The following is a 17087-nucleotide window of genomic DNA, read 5'->3' on the forward strand; positions in this document are numbered from 1 at the left end:
AAGCCAATTTGCCACTCTTTTCTCATACGCACTAGCCTATACATGCCATATACCATATATATAAAGCTTCAAAAGTACCAACGAGTTGATTCGATAGTGTGATGATGGTTCTCGATGATCCTCGATGTCTGAGCTAGCTTCGATACTTTATAAAACAAAGACAAATATCACACAGTAAGCTTCATAGCTTAGTAAGCTCGTACAAAATATACTCAGCAGTTCATATAATACAAAAAAAAAAACACTTAGTAGTTCTTATATCATCATTCAATTCTAATCCATAACCATTTAACATGTATATACAAATGCATCAAGCTTCACACACATAGTATCAACTACCACATAGGTATCGTACATACCTAAACTTTCCCGTATTTATTTATTTTATTCTCACCTCTTTGTTCAGTACATTAAATCCTTCGGAAATCTTTCAATGCTTTAAGAACTCGCACACTTAGTGCACCAATGATTAGCCGAATCTATAACGACCTCGCACACTTAGTGCCATCACATTAAACTGAAGCTATCTCGATATCGCACATTTTGTGCCTCATATAGTCGAAGCTATTCTAATTCGCACACTAAGTGCTATTTATAGCCAAAGCTATTTTGAAATGCACACTAAGTGCCAAACATAGTCGATTTATCGTTGTACGCAATCGTAGTCACATATATACAATTTATGTATTATTAAAGCTTTAAAACATAATTGTAACAACATTTATCACATACGAACTTACCTCGTACTCGGAATGGACGAATCAGATCGATTACTCTATAACCTTCGATTTTCCTCGATCTAAATTCGAGGTCTATCTTTCTTGATTATATGTATTAAAAATTAACCCATTTAATCACCAATTCATTCAATTTCATCCAAAAATATACATTTGAGCATTTTTGCACTTTAGCCCCTAAACTTTCACATCTATTTTAGTCTCATTTTCACAAATACACAAAATTCATTAAATTCAATTTAACCCATGCTTGACCAAATTACCATAGTGCCCCTAGAAGCCCATATTTTTTTATTTATTCATAGATTTTCCCCACATATTTAGATTTTCACAAATTAACCCCTAATTGACATTTTTGTCAAAAATTACTTTACAAAACATGTATATCAAACACCAAGCTTGCATAATTCATCATCAAACATCATATAACTCATGAATTCATTAATGGAATTTCACAAAATCATTAATAATTTTAGAAATTAGGGTACAGGCTAGCTAGCACTCAAAGCAACGATCACAAAAATGTAAAAATCATAAAAAATCGAGCTCAATACATACCTTAGTCAAGCCAATTAGGTGCCGAATGCTTCAACTCTCTAAACCCTATTCTTTTTCCTCTTATTTCGGTTGATGGATGAAGAAAAATGATGAATTTAATTTGTTTGTTTTATTTAATATCCATTAACACATCACTTACTATTTTACCCTTAGCTTAATAACTTATAATTCATCCATTTTAAGGTCATTTATGACCAATCCCACTACCCATGGTCCAATTACATAATAAGGACCTCATATTTCACAAAGCAAAGCATTTAAGGACTTTTAATTACTAGCACACAACTTTCGCATTTTATGCGAATATGTCCTTTTTCCAAATCGAGCAAACAACTGAAAAAATTACTACACGAAACTTTCACACATATCAATTCACATACTATTAGCACAGAAAATAATATTAAAATAATTTTACGACCTCAGATTTGCGGTTTCAAAACCACTGTTCTGATTTAGCTAAAACTGGGCTGTTACAACTCTCACCTCTTAGGGACTTTCGTCCCCTAAAATCTTACCAGCGAATAGGTTCGGGTATTACCCTCTCATAGCATCTTCGGGCTCTCATGTAGCCTCTTCGACTCCGTGTCGATGCCATAACACTTTTACTAATGCAATTATTTTATTTCTTAGTTATTTGATCTCACGAGCTAGGATTCGAATCTGTTATTCACTATATGATGAATCTGACTGAATCTCAATTTCGGTTGGGGAAATAACATGTGAAGGATCGGATCTGTATCGTCAAAGCATCGATATATGAAATATATTATGTATCTTTTCTAACTCAAACGACAATGCTAACTAATAAGCAACCAGTTCAACTCGCTCGATGATATCATACGACTTGATGAATCTTAGGCTTAATTTACCTTTACAGCCAAATTAGAGTATTTTCTTCCATGGTGAGACTTTCAAAAACACTTCGTCTCCAATTTGAAACTCAATATCTTTCCTTTTCAAGTCTGCATACGATTTCTGACGATCTGACGCTACTTTTAAGACTATCGCGAATCACTTTCACTTTCTGTTCAGTTTCTTTAATCAACTCAACTCCGTGTATTTTATTTTCATTGAGCTCAATCCAAGACAAAGGTGTTCGGCATTTACGACCGTACAAAGCTTCACAAGACGTCGTTTTTATACTCGATTGAAAACTATTATTATATGCAAATTCAATCAACGATAGATATCGTTCCCACGTACCTTCAAACTAAAAAATGCAACATGTCAACATATCCTCAAGTATCTGAATAGTCCGCTCAGATTGACCATTTGTTTGCGGATGAAAAGCAGTACTAAAGTGTAGCTTTGTACCTAGTGCATCTTGCAATTTCTTCCAGAACCTCGATGTGAACCTCGGATCCCTATCCGAAACAATAGAAATAAGTACTCCGTGTAATCTCACAACCTTAGAAATGTACAATTCAGCAAGCTTGTCAAGCAAAAAATCCGTATGCACCGGAATGAAATGAGTTGATTTTGTCAATCGATCAACAACAACCCAAATTGAATATTTCTTACTTGGAAATAAGGGTAATCCTGACATAAAATCTATAGTCACTCTATCCCATTTTCCACTCAAGAATCATAATAGGCTGTAATAAACCAGACGGTACCTGATGGTTAACTTTTACTTACTGCCAAATCAAACATTTAGAAACAAATTCCTAAATGTCACATTTCATACCATGCCACCAATAAAGTTGTTTCAAATTGTTATACATTTTCGTGCTTCCCGGATGAATAGACAAACGACTACTATGTACGTCTTTTAAAATCATCAGAATCAACTCTGAATTTCTCGGAACACATAATCGATCTCTAAATCTTAAACAGACATCTGAATCAACTTGAAACTCTGAATCAGGGTTCAATTCACATTGAGTTCATTTTGCTAACATTTCATTATCAACTTTCTAAGCTTCACAATTCTGCTATAAAAACAACAGTCATGCTTTCAACTCAGCTACAATCAAGCTATCATCATATAGAGCCAACTGAGTGTTCATTACACTAGAGCAAACAAAGATTTTTGGCTTAATGTATCAGCAACAACATTTGCTTTTCCCGAATGGTAGTTAATCACCAACTCGTAATTTAACAGTTCTAGCCATCTCCACTATCGCAAATTCAAATATTTTTGAGTCATCAAGCATTTCAAACTCTTGTGATCAGAGTAGACATGGCATTTCTCACCAAACAAATAATGCTGCCAAATCTTCAACGCAAACACAATAGCTGCTAATTCTAAATCATAAGTAGGGTAATTCTTTTCATGAGGTTTTAATTGTCTCGAGGCATAAGCTATGACTTTGCCTTCCTGCAAGAAAACATAGCCCAGACCATTCAACGATGCATCACTATAGATTATGAATTCTTTAACCGTTTCTGGCTGAACTAACACTGAAACTTTGGTCAACAAAGCTTTTAGCTGATCAAAACTTTTCTGACACTTGTCCGACCACTCGAACTTAACATCTTTCTGAAGTAGTCTCGTCAACTAGGTCGCAATCCTCGAAAAGTCTTTCAAAAATCATCTATAGTAACTAGCTAGTACCAGAAAACTGCGGACTTCAGATACATTTCTCAGAGGCTTCCAATCCATTATTGTAGAAATCTTGCTCGGATCGACTCGAATACCTGATGCTGACATAATATGCCCTAGAAAACCAACTTCACTCAACCAAAATTCACATTTACTAAACTTTGCATATAACTGCTTATCTCTCAGAGTCTACAATACAATTCTCAAATGCTCGGCATGCTTAGTTTCATTTCTCGAATAAATCAAGATATCATCTATGAACACAACAACAAATCGATCTAAATACGGTCTGAAAATCTAGTTCATTAAATCTATAAAGATAGCAGGTGCAGTCATTAGTCCGAAAGGCATAACTAAAAATTCATAATGACCATACCTCGTTCTAAAAATAGTATTTAACACATCAGAGTCTTTAACTTGCAACTGATAATAACCAATCTCAAATCTATTTTTGAAAACACTGTAGCTCCTTTCAATTGATCAAACAAATCGTCAATTCTAGGTAGAGGATATTTGTTCTTGATCATAACTTTATTAAGCTGTCGGTAATCTATACACATTCTCATTGTGCCATCATTCTTTTTCACAAACAACATAGGATCACCCCTGGGCAAGAAACTCGGTCGTGCAAATCCTCTACTGGTTATTTCTTGCAACTGAGTTTTTAATTCTTTTAACTCTGTCGGAGCCATTCTGTACAGAGCTATCGATATCGGCGTTGTACCTGGCATTAACTTAATGCTAAACTCAACCTCTCTGTTCGGTGGTAAACCCGGTAACTCTTCAAGAAACACATCTGAATGTTCACACACAATTGGCACTGTCTCAATCTTTTTTTCAGTCACTTTCATATCTAGCACATAAGAAAAGTAAGCTTCATAACCCTTTCTCACATATTTCTGAGCCAACATCGACAAAATCACTGATGGAAAGCAATTAAAATCCTCTGACTAAATTTGAATAATCTCATTATTCTGACATCTCAAATCAATCGTCTTTCTTTTGCAATTCACAATAGCATCTTGCAACGCTAGCCAATCCATACCCAGAATTATAACAAACTCATCAAATGAAAACATCAAATTGGCTAGGAAAAAACTATCCCTAATCATCAATGGAAAATTATTGCACATTTTATCAACTAACACACACTTGCCTAAGGGGTTCGATACTCTAATTACAAATTCAGTAGACTCTATAGGCAAAGTCTTACTGGATACTAAATTCACACATACATATGAATGAGTTGATCCTGAATCTATCAATGCAATAACTTTAGTATCATAGAGAGTAAAAGTATCAGTGATGACATCTGGAGATGACGCATCTTTGCATGTGTGAATAGCGTAGGCTCATGCAGGTGCTCTGGCATCAGATCTCGCTGCAGTGTCTCGCGTCACACCTCTACCACCACTTATATTGCCCGTGTTTCTAGATGGTTTGCCTCTAGTTGTAGTATTACTCAGCCTTGTGTTCTGAGCGTTATCTTTTTCAGCTAACCCTGGACAATCTTTAATAAAGTCATCTCATGAACCACAACTGTAACAAGTTCTATTATTACTTTTTCCCCAACAACCTCCAAAATGCTGTCTTCCACATTGTTGACACTCAGGATTGACATCTTTTGCGTTACCAACACTCAATACTGATGTGGCTTGAGATTTAGGGTTGGTGTATTGCTTTCCATGATTTCTATTCTGATATCCCCTAGAAGCTATTAATCAGTTAAAATAGTCTCTAGATTTCTTCGATGAGGAATGATAAGATTTAATCATCGATCTCTTCCTCGAATCTCTTGCCTCTGAATCAGCCTTTCTCTTTTCTTTACTAAGGTCTTCGACTTTACAAGCCCTCTCAACCAAAACAAGGAATTCTTTCAATTCAAGCATCCCGACTAGAAGTTTTATATCCTCGTTTAATCCATTTAAAAAACATTTACACATGATCTCTTCAGTGGAAACACACTTCCGGGCATACTTACTTAATTGAATGAATTCTCTTTCGTACTCGGTGATAGTCATTCAGTCCTGCTTCAATTCAAGAAACTATTTATATTTTTGGTCGAGGAATCTCTGACTTATGTACATTTTTTGAAACTTGGTCTGAAAGAACTCCCAGGTAACTTGTTCTCTAGGAACTACAGATGTCAACGTTTTCCACCAGTGATATACATTATCTCTAAGAAAAGATACTACGTATTTGATACATTCATTTGGAGTACAGGACAATTCATCAAATACTCAGATAATGTTCTCAAGCCAGAATTCAGCTATCTCAGCATCATCATCAACTGTAGCCCGAAACTCTTCAGCACCGTGTTTATGAATCTTATCAACAGGTGGCTTACTCAATAGAATCTGATATATTACTGGTGGCACAACCGAGACTTGTTGAGGAACAAGTGGGGGTGGAGGTTATTGAGCAACCAGATTTATTCAAACGAATTCCGTGAACCACTCACTCATAATTTGGGAGAAGGCTTCTCCCCATTGACTACTAGATACTAGTCTAGAATCAGATTACACTGCCCCTTGAACGGGAGCGGGTGTATTACTTTCAACATCGTCGACTATTGCTCATTCGAGATCTATTTGATATATGAAAAACACATTTTAACTGTCAGGAATCACCACACAATCGCAGTTTATAAATATGGCATGTATAGCTAGACTACACTCGTCATGTTAGTCCTAGAATCGACTAACCATGCTCTGATACCAATAAATATAACATCCCTAACCCATATTTGATGTCGAGATAGGGTTACCGTCATATAGATCCCAATAACATACATTTATACATTTATTATCAAAAACCATTCATAAAGATTAACATTATCCCTTATAAGGTTCTACGAAACCTTAAACATGCTTAAGAGTGGTTCGGTACTAAACCGATTACATACAAAATTTTTCAGATACTTAGAAAAATTTCATGAGATCACAAGTCACACGCCCATGTGAACAGGCCGTGTTCCTCACACGGCCATCAGACACGCTCGTGGCGCAGGCCGTGTGAAAACAAGGCATACATACTGACTTGTACCATATGGCTGGAGACACGTCCGTGTGCCTTGGCTGTGGGAAACCTGGAGGGTATACTGACTTCGGTCACACGACCAACCACACGCCTGTGTGTCTAGCCCGTGTACCCTTTGAAATGGTAACACACGCCTATACGCCACGACTGTGTGCCTCATATGGTCACCAGACACACCCGTGTGTCTAAGCCGTGCTAGAAACTGACTTAAATTCGTAAGGCTATCCCAGAGGGCACATGGTCGTGTAACATAGCCGTGTGTCGCACACGGCCAAGACACACGCCCGTGTCTCTGTGGACAAAAATAGGCTATTTGCAAAGCCAATTTGCCACTCTTTTCTCATACACACAATTCAGCCTTAATGGTACCATATCAAGACATTTATGAGCAACCAAAATCAGCCAATTCATACATATTCCATGCCATCTATACACATCCTTCTCAATTATTTCATTCCACACCTAAAACATACCAAAACCATTATACCAAAACAAGCAAACATATAAAGCATTATATGGATCATCTATAACACTTATCAAGCACATAACTTAAGCCAAATAAAATGGCTAAAAACATACCAAAATTTACATCATTAACAAGCCAAATCACATGGCTAACATTATAGCTCAAAACATACCAAATAGGCACTAGCCTATACATGCCATATACCATATATATAAAGCTTCAAAAGTACCAACGAGTTGATTCGATAGTATGATGATGGTTCTCGATGATCCTCGATGTCTGAGCTAGCTTCGATACTTTATAAAACAAAGACAAATATCACACAGTAAGCTTCATAGCTTAGTAAGCTCGTACAAAATATACTCAGCAGTTCATATAATACAAAAAAATAAACACTTAGTAGTTCTTATATCATCATTCAATTCTAATCCATAACCATTTAACATGTATATACAAATGCATCAAGCTTCACACACATAGTATCAACTACCACATAGGTATCGTACATACCTAAACTTTCCCGTATTTATTTATTTTATTCTCACCTCTTTGTTCAGTATATTAAATCCTTCGGAAATCTTTCAATGCTTTAAAAACTCGCACACTTAGTGCACCAATGATTAGCCGAATCTATAACGACCTCGCACACTTAGTGCCATCACATTAAACTGAAGCTATCTCGATATCGCACATTTTGTGCCTCATATAGTCGAAGCTATTCTAATTCGCACACTAAGTGCTATTTATAGCCGAAGCTATTTTGAAATGCACACTAAGTGCCAAACATAGTCGATTTATCGTTGTACGCAATCGTAGTCACATATATACAATTTATGTATTATTAAAGCTTTAAAACATAATTGTAACAACATTTATCACATACGAACTTACCTCGTACTCGGAATAGACGAATCAGATCGATTACTCTATAACCTTCGATTTTCCTCGATCTAAATTCGAGGTCTCTCTTTCTTGATCTATATGTATTAATTTAATCACCAATTCATTCAATTTCATCCAAAAATAAACATTTGAGCATTTTTGCACTTTAGCCCCTAAACTTTCACATCTATTTAATTTAGTCTCATTTTCACAAATACACAAAATTCATCAAATTCAATTTAGCCCATGTTTGACCAAATGACCATAGTGCCTCTAGTAGCCCATATTTTTCATTTATTCACACATTTTCCCCAAATTTTTATATTTTCACAAATTAACCCCTAATTGACATTTTTGTCAAAAATTACTTTATAAAACATGTATATCAAACACCAAACTTGCATAATTCATCATCTTAAAACTCATTAATTCATTAATGGCATTTCACAAAATCATCAACAATTTCAGAAATTAGGGTACGGGCTAGCTAACGCTCAAAGTAACGATCACAAAATCGTAAAAATATCAAAAATCGAACTCAATACATACCTTACTCTAGCCAATTAGGTGTCGAATGCTTCAATTCTCTAAAACCTATTCTTTTTCCTCTTATTTGGATTGATGGATAAAGAAAAATTATGAATTTAATTTGTTTGTTTTATTTAATATACATTAACACATCAATTACTAATTTACCCTTGGCTTAATAATGTATAAATCATCCATTTTAAAGTCATTTATGACCAATCCAACTATCCATGGTCTAATTACATAATAAGGACCTCATATTTCAAAAAGCATATCATTTAAGCACTTTTAATTGCTAGCACATAACTTTCGCATTTTATGCGAATAGGTCTTTTTTCCAAATCAAGCATACAAACGGAAAAATTACTACACAAAACTTTCACACATATCAATTCACATACTATAAGCATGAAAAATAATATTAAAATAATTTTACAACCTCGAATTTGTGGTTTCAAAACCACTTTCCGATTTAGCTAAAATTGGGCTATTACAAACAATAACAGGTTTATACCGGAAACACAGAAAAAAGGATTTGGTGAAAGCCTAAAAACCCCACTGTTGACGCCACATGGGCGTGTGTTCGCCTGTATGGTAGGCCGTGTGTGATCGACACGGTCGTGTGATCGACGAAGGCCAGACCGTGCACAAGACACGACTATGTGAAGGCTAGGAAGGCCGTGTGTGGCACACGGCCTTGGCAAAATTGGCTGTGTTGATCCACACGGGAAGTCCATAAGAGAGTGTAGAAATTCGGGTCAGGTCGTGTGATACACACAGGCTAAGGCCAATCTAGGCGTGTAGGCCTACATAGACAAACCACATGGGCATGTGGGCCCATTTAGCTAAAATGTTTCCTAGGGTTACACGGGTCACTCAAGTTAACTTTGAACCTATTGTAGGGTCGGTAAGCGCTACTTAGACCCTAATTACCGACCTACTTAGACCCTAAATCGTGTTATCTAAATATAGATTGTATGAATTGAGCTTGTTAAACTTATGCATGTTATTGATCTGTATGTATGACTGATAATTGAATTTTAGCATATAAGCATTTATTTCGGTATGTTTACATTGAGCGTATTTAGTTGCATTTGCATTGGGGTAGGATGATTGATTATTAGAGGAATTGTACTGAAAGGCTTTCATGTCTTTTATCTAGCAGCTTAGTTGTAATATTAATGATATGTGCTGCATTCGGTACGACTTGGTGCGTAGGGCTGGGTTTGTGTTTTAAACCCTAAATGGTGTGTAGGGATGGTCAGAGATGATGTGTAGAGGCTAGTGGGTAGGATATTGATTTCTGTTGCATACTGTATCTGAGATGGACTAAGGCCCTAACTTATATCTGAGACTGTATCTGAATAGGCTAAGGCTTAAACTGTATCTGAATCTGTAATGGGTTTAGGCCCAGACTGCATTTGATTGTTATCTGTTGTTTGACTATATGTATGTTTTATGTAGGGATTACACACTGAGTTTACGTAAACTCACCCTTCCTGTTTTATTTGTATAGGTAATCCCCAGACTAGATGGATCGGTACGGCGAAGGACTCAACAGTGACCACATGACTATTGAACTGATTTAATACCATTTAAAGTTTTAAATTCATATTATTTTTAGGGTATTTAGTTTTGTAATTTTGACTTTTGAACTCTTTGTTGTTACTTTGGATTTTAATTGTTTACATGGACTTTAAAACTACAAAACACAACGAAAAATCAGTTTAATTAAATACAACATTTTTCCCAAATGCGAACGATTTTTTTTAAATAATCACGGTTTTAAAAGCTTCCGCTATAGAATATTTTTTTGAACGAATCAAATTAATGAAAAAATAGTTTTGAAATTGAAGAAAGATAAATAAAAACTAATAAACGGAAATGATTTTAACTTGATAAATTCAATATCAAATTCCATTCCATGTGACATCGCCAGATTCAGCCATAACATCTAGGCCGAGTTTGGAGTGTTACATTTAATGGTATCAGAGTCAGGTTACAAAACTCAGCTGTAGATTTTGGGTTTTAAAACTTGGTTTTTAAGAACTAATTTTCAAATAATTTGAAATGATTTGACTGAGAATGTGCTACACCGAGTATCTGACACCGATCCTGTAAGTATTCTGATAAACTGTCTTGGTATTATAGATAGTCTATTCTGAAACACTCTTGTTAGTGTATACTGAAAATGTAGTGAAACTGAAACTGATAAAGACCGTACGTGCGAAAAACAAACTCTGAATTTATGATACTGCTTCACATAAAACATCTGTTAATAAATACTGAAACTGTAACTGATTCATAAAATTTGTAATACAGATAAATTCGAATAGACATGAGTGCACGAGGTATCCATGGACGTGGTACTAGAGGCTGAGGTAAAGGTCGTAGGGGGGTTCGAGCTGAATCCTCTTCTCTGGGCAGCATGCCTAACCTAGACACGAGTGAGACGCTGGTGTCACCTGCTATTGAGGTTGGGTCTTAAGATCGTATGGTTGAGGATAGCGCATTGTCCTAGGCTATGTTAAGGATATTGGAAAGGGTCGTTGGGCCTAACACTAGATTTAGGGGCCAAGGGTCAGTGACGGAACTACTCCAGTTCAATGGAGCTAAACTTTTTAGGGGTGTCACTAGAGTCACCCCTAATGTGGCTGACTACTGGATGGAGGCTACTGAGAGGATAATGCATGATTTAGACTGTACCCCTGTAACAGCCTAATTTTCAGTGGTATCGGAACAGTGATTCGAGATCACTAAATCCGAAAAATGAGTGGGAAATATTATTAATTTAGTGAGTATAAGTTAAATGTGAAGTTAGGAAAAATTTTGAAAAAGTGAAATGTACAAAAAATATATATATATTAAAATAATTAGAATTGAAAATGAGGTATCGAGACCTCGAGAATTTTAAATCGAGCCATAAATATTTTTATAAATATTTATGGAGTGTTAATAAGTTAGTATTAAAGTTTCGTCAAGAAATTTTAAAGAACTGATAGCTAATTGAACAAAAAGGACTAAATTGTATCAAATGCAAAAATTGTGGGAAATGATTAAATAGCTTAAATGATAAAAGAAAGAGGGTTTAAAAGGCAAATAGACCCAAGGTCTATTTGGGCTGGACGGCAAGAGCATTAAATCACCAAGAAAATAAGGGCAAAATTGGAAAATTGCAAAATTTACTTAATAAAGCTAGGACTAAAGTGGAATTATCTTGATTTCTCTTTATTTTTCTGCATTCTCATCAGCAAAAACACCATGGAAGAGTTCCCTTAAGCTGGTTTTTCATATTTTTACTGCAAGTAAGTTCAATTCTTGATTATTTCTTGAAATTTTTGTGTTTTTGTGACTTTTACAACTAGGTCCATTTGTTGAATTCATTAGTTCTTGATTCTATGAAAGAAATTGAAAGTTTCTATGAATATGTGATGGAAGTATATGATGATTTGATATAGAATTAGAGCTTTAAATTGTTTATATGCTGATTTTATTGAAAGAATTGAATAGAAAGTGAATGTTTGTGACCTAAATTGTAAAAGAGTTTGAAGTTAGAGTTTTATGTGGAAATTCTGAATTTCAATAGTTATGAAATAACTTATAATGTCTAGGAAAAGTACTAATTGAGAAAATTAGTTTAATTGAGGGGTTAATTAAGTAAGGACTGAATTGTATGAACCGTGAAATTAGGGGCAAAATGAAAATCAACATTTTGCACTAAAACAGTTTTGGACAGCAGCAATAGTCTAATTTGAAAAATCTCCAAAAATTTTAGAAATATAATTAGAGGATGAATAAAATATGAAATTAAATCTTATTGAGTCTAGTTTCTTATAGAAGAAACGGTGTAAGCAATGGAATTGTAAATCATGAGATATAATAAGTTTTATGAGACAATGTCAGAATGATTTCGGGTTCCCCTGTTCTGACTTTGGAAAATCATTAAAACTTGGAGAAAAATAATTAAGGGATTAAATTTATATGTTTAAAATCCTTAAAGATTCTATTTTTAATATAAATAAGCGGAAACATCATCTGAATCTCGTACGATGAGATAATTAATTCTTAGTGAAGAAGGGTCGGAACTGTCAGACAGCAGAATAGGGGAAACTTTAAAGAATAAACTGTACTTATTGGCTAAACCAAAAATTCTGAAAATTTTATGGTAATAAGATAAGTAAGTCTAGTTTTAGGGAAAATTAGCGGATCTTAATTTCAAGTTCTGTAGCTTAAGATATAAATAATTTAGTGACAATGACGCAAATGGACAGTTTTGAATATACATAAGTAAATAGTGAAATTATTGATAATGTTACTTGTTGTATGTTATATAAATTAAGGATGTGGAATGGAGAGGAGGAGGAGGAGGAAGATATGTATGAATATTCAGCTAGCATGGCTAATTTGTATGTTTTAGGTTCATGGACTAAATTGAATAAAAGTAAAATTTTATGGGTAATTTTGTAAAAAAAATGTTAGAAATGACCAATTTACATGAAATGGATTATTTTATTATTTAAATTACAAAATTGAATGAAATTATTAATTTAGCTCAAGATCAGGGAAAAACAAGTTTTAAGGATTAAATTGAAAAGTGTTGAAATTATGGAAAATTCTGACATTTTATAGAATTCATAGGTTGTTATCAATTTGTGTGAGAATAACGGCTGGAAATAAGGATTAAATTGCAATAATTTTATTTTATTTTAACCTAAGGATAAAATCGTCATTAATTAAAAGTTTAGGGGTAAAATGATAATTTTGTTTAGAGCATTAGTTGAATGTATTATAACATGAAATAAATGAAAACGACGATCAAATTTCTTTATAAAGATCCGGATGACTTGAATACGAGACTTTAACGTGGAAAAGAAAAGATATCGGATTAATGAAATATTTGATAAATGAATCGGTAACTTCGGTAATGCTCCGTAACTCTATTCCGGTGACGAATTCGGGTTAGGGGCGTTATAACCCCTGAGTAGAAATTGAAGGGTGTAGTCTCATTGTTTTGCAATGAGGCCTATCAGTGGTGGCTGACTGTTAAGGAGGGCACATATCCCGATCGTCTGTCTTGGGAGTTCTTTAAGTCTGCTTTCCAAAGGAAGTATGTGAGAGCCAGTTAGATTGATGCTCGTAGGGGTGAGTTTCTAAACCTCATTTAGGGAGACCGATTAGTAGCAGAGTATGAGGCCAAATTTCTGAGACTGGGTCGCTATGCGCGAGGTATGGTGGCTTTTGAATATGAGAGATGTGCTCGTTTTGAGGATGGCCTTAAGGATAATTTGAGGGTGCTGATAGCTCGGAAGAGGGAGTGAGAGTTCTCTGTTCTGGTAGAAAAGGTGAAGATCGTCGAAGAGGTTAAGCACGCTGAGCATCAAAACAGAGATCGTGAGAGGGGCAAGAACAAGAGGGATTTAGAGCCCTCGAGCTCGGTACAGAGGCCTAAGAAAAAGGCTAGGACTGATAGGCTGGTTAGAGTTGGGCCTTTTGTTGCTCCTACTAGATTGCAGCTGTGTGGAGATTGTGGTAGACACCATCAGGGCGAATGTTGAAGGAGGACTGAGACATGTTTGAGGTGTGGGTCGTTAGAGCACTGTATTCGAGAGTGTCCGCTGAGGGTCTATCAGGTGCAAGCTCTAGGTTTTGGTATTGCACAGCCACAGAGGGTAGTTCAGCAGTGACCTAGAGGCCGTGGTCAGGATAAGGGTGGTAATGGTATGAGCCGTGGATAGAGGGCATTAGGTAGAGGTACTGGACAGACTGAGGCGAGGCAGCCTGTTCTTATTTATGCTGCTCATCACCGAGAGGACAGAGATGCCCAAACATCATTACCATTACATTCTTAATTTATGATATACTTTATTTTGCTTTGATAGACATAGGTTCCACACATTCCTATGTAGCTAGCACCGTGTTTAGAAACTTGGGGATTATGGTTGAAAGTACTTCTAGTGAGGTGACTTTACTGAGTTCACTGAGGTAATCAGTTCGGGTTAGTAAATTGTATAGATATGTTTAACTAGAGGTTCAAGGGTCGGTATTTCTGGCTAATCTGATAGAGCTTCTGTTTTGGGAGGTTGACCTGATTCTGGGTATGGATTGGTTGGTCAAGCACCGTGCCAGTCTAGAATGTGTGACTAAGAGGGTTGTCTTGAGAACTGAGGAAGATAATAAGGTAGTCATGATTGGAGAATGTCAGAATTATTTGGCTAATGTGATCTCTACACTAGTGGCTGAGAAACTGGTTTGTAAGGGATGTGATGCGTTCTTGGCCTATATTAGTGGTTCCGTTTCTAGAGACTCTACTGTAAAGGATATCAAAACTGTAAGGGATTTTTCAGACATTTTTTCTGAGGAGCTACCGGGTTTACCTCCGAATCGAGAAGTGGAATTTGGGATTCAGCTTTTTCCTGGCATAGCTCTGGTGTCTATCGCCACCTACCAAATGGCACCAAAGGAGCTTATAAAGCTTAAGGCTCAAATTCAGGAGTTGTTAGACCGTGGTTTCACCCGCCCGAGTGTGTCTCCATGGGGAGCACCAGTTCTATTCGTTAAGAAAAAGGATGAGATCATGAGGATATGCATAGACTATCGGTAGTTGAACAAGCTGACCATTAAGAACAAATATCTACTTTCAAGGATCGGTGACTTATTTGATCAGCTCTGAGGGGCTTCTGTGTTCTCTAGGATCGATCTCCGTTCAAGGTATCACCGGTTGAGGGTTAAAGAGGTGGATGTGCATAAGACGACATTTAGAACTTATCGCGGCTGCATTTATAGATCTGATGAACCGAATATTTTAGCCTTATCTAGATCAGCTTATCGTGGTCTTCATCGATGAAATTCTGGTATACTCTAGGACTGAAGAGGAGCATGATGACCATCTTAGAGTTGTGCTTTAGATTCTGTGTGAGAAGCAGCTCTACCCTAAATTTAGTAAGTGTGAGTTCTGGCTTCGTGAAGTCACTTTTCTGGGGCACGTAGTTTCTGCTCAGGCGATTCGAGTTGATTCTTTAAAGATCGAGGCTGTACTGGATTGAAAACAGCCTAAGAATGTGTTAGAAATCTACAGTTTTCTAGGTTTGGCGGGTTATTATCAAAGTTTATGGAAGGTTTCTCACTGATTGCAGTGCCCTAAACTAAGCTGCTATGTAAGGGTGTTTCGTTTGTTTGGACTGATGAGAAGCAAGAAAGCTTTGAGAAGCTCAAGATTGTTCTGACTGAGGCTCCTGTTCTGATACAACATAAACCTGGGAAGAAGTTTGTGGTTTATAGTGATGCGTCGCATGTATGTTTGGGTTGTGTTCTGATGTAGGATGGTAAGGTTATGGCATATGTGTCTCGTCAGTTCAAGACGCATGAGGCTAACTATCTGATGCATGATTTGGAATTGGCCGCCGTAGTCTTTGTTTTGAAAATCTAGAGTCACTATCTATACGGTGAGAGGTGTATTATCTACACTGATCACAAAAGCCTCAAGTACCTCCTGACTCAGAATGAATTGAATCTTAAGTAGCGTAGATGGATTGAGCTGTTTAAGGACTATGACTGTACTAATGAGTATCATCCTAGCAAGGCCAATGTGGTGGTTGATGCGTTGAGCCGTAGGGTAATGACTGATCTGAGAGCAATGTTCGCTCAACTTAGTTTGTTTGACGATGGGAGTATTTTGGCTGAGCTGCAGGTTAAACCAACTTGGATAAGATAGATTCGGGATAGGCAGTTAGAGGATGAATCGTTGGGTCTTCGATTTTGTCAGGTTAAGAGTGGCAGCACTACGGACTTTGGGCTGAATAATAATGGGGTACTCTATTTTCGTGGTCAAATTTGTGTATCGAATGATACTTATCTGAGGCAGTCTATTTTGAGAGGGGCGCACAGTAGCTATATGCTATGCATCCCGGTAGAAATAAGATGTACTGAGATCTTCGAGAACTGTACTAGTGGCTAGGGTTAAAATGGGAGGTTACTAATTTTGTGGCACGATGTCTGACGTGTAAGTAGGTTAAGACTGAGCATCAGTTACTTTTGGGTTTGCTATGGTCGGTTAAGATTCAGCTATGGAAGTGATAGCGAGTATCGATGGACTTCGTTAGTAGGTTGCCTTTGACACCCACTAAGAAGGATTCTATTTGGGTCATCGTGGATCGATTGACCAAGTTTACACACTTCATTCCGGTTAGGATTGACTATTCACTGTAGAAGTTGGTGAAGCTCTACATTTTAGAGATAATGAGACTTCATGGGGTACCAGTCCCAATCATTTTTTATAGGAATTCTGGCTTCATGTCTTAATTCTGGAAAAAGTTACATAAAACTCTGGGTTCGA

The sequence above is a fragment of the Gossypium arboreum genome, chromosome 11 (assembly GCF_025698485.1).
Source record: "Gossypium arboreum isolate Shixiya-1 chromosome 11, ASM2569848v2, whole genome shotgun sequence".
Lineage (NCBI taxonomy): Eukaryota > Viridiplantae > Streptophyta > Magnoliopsida > Malvales > Malvaceae > Gossypium > Gossypium arboreum.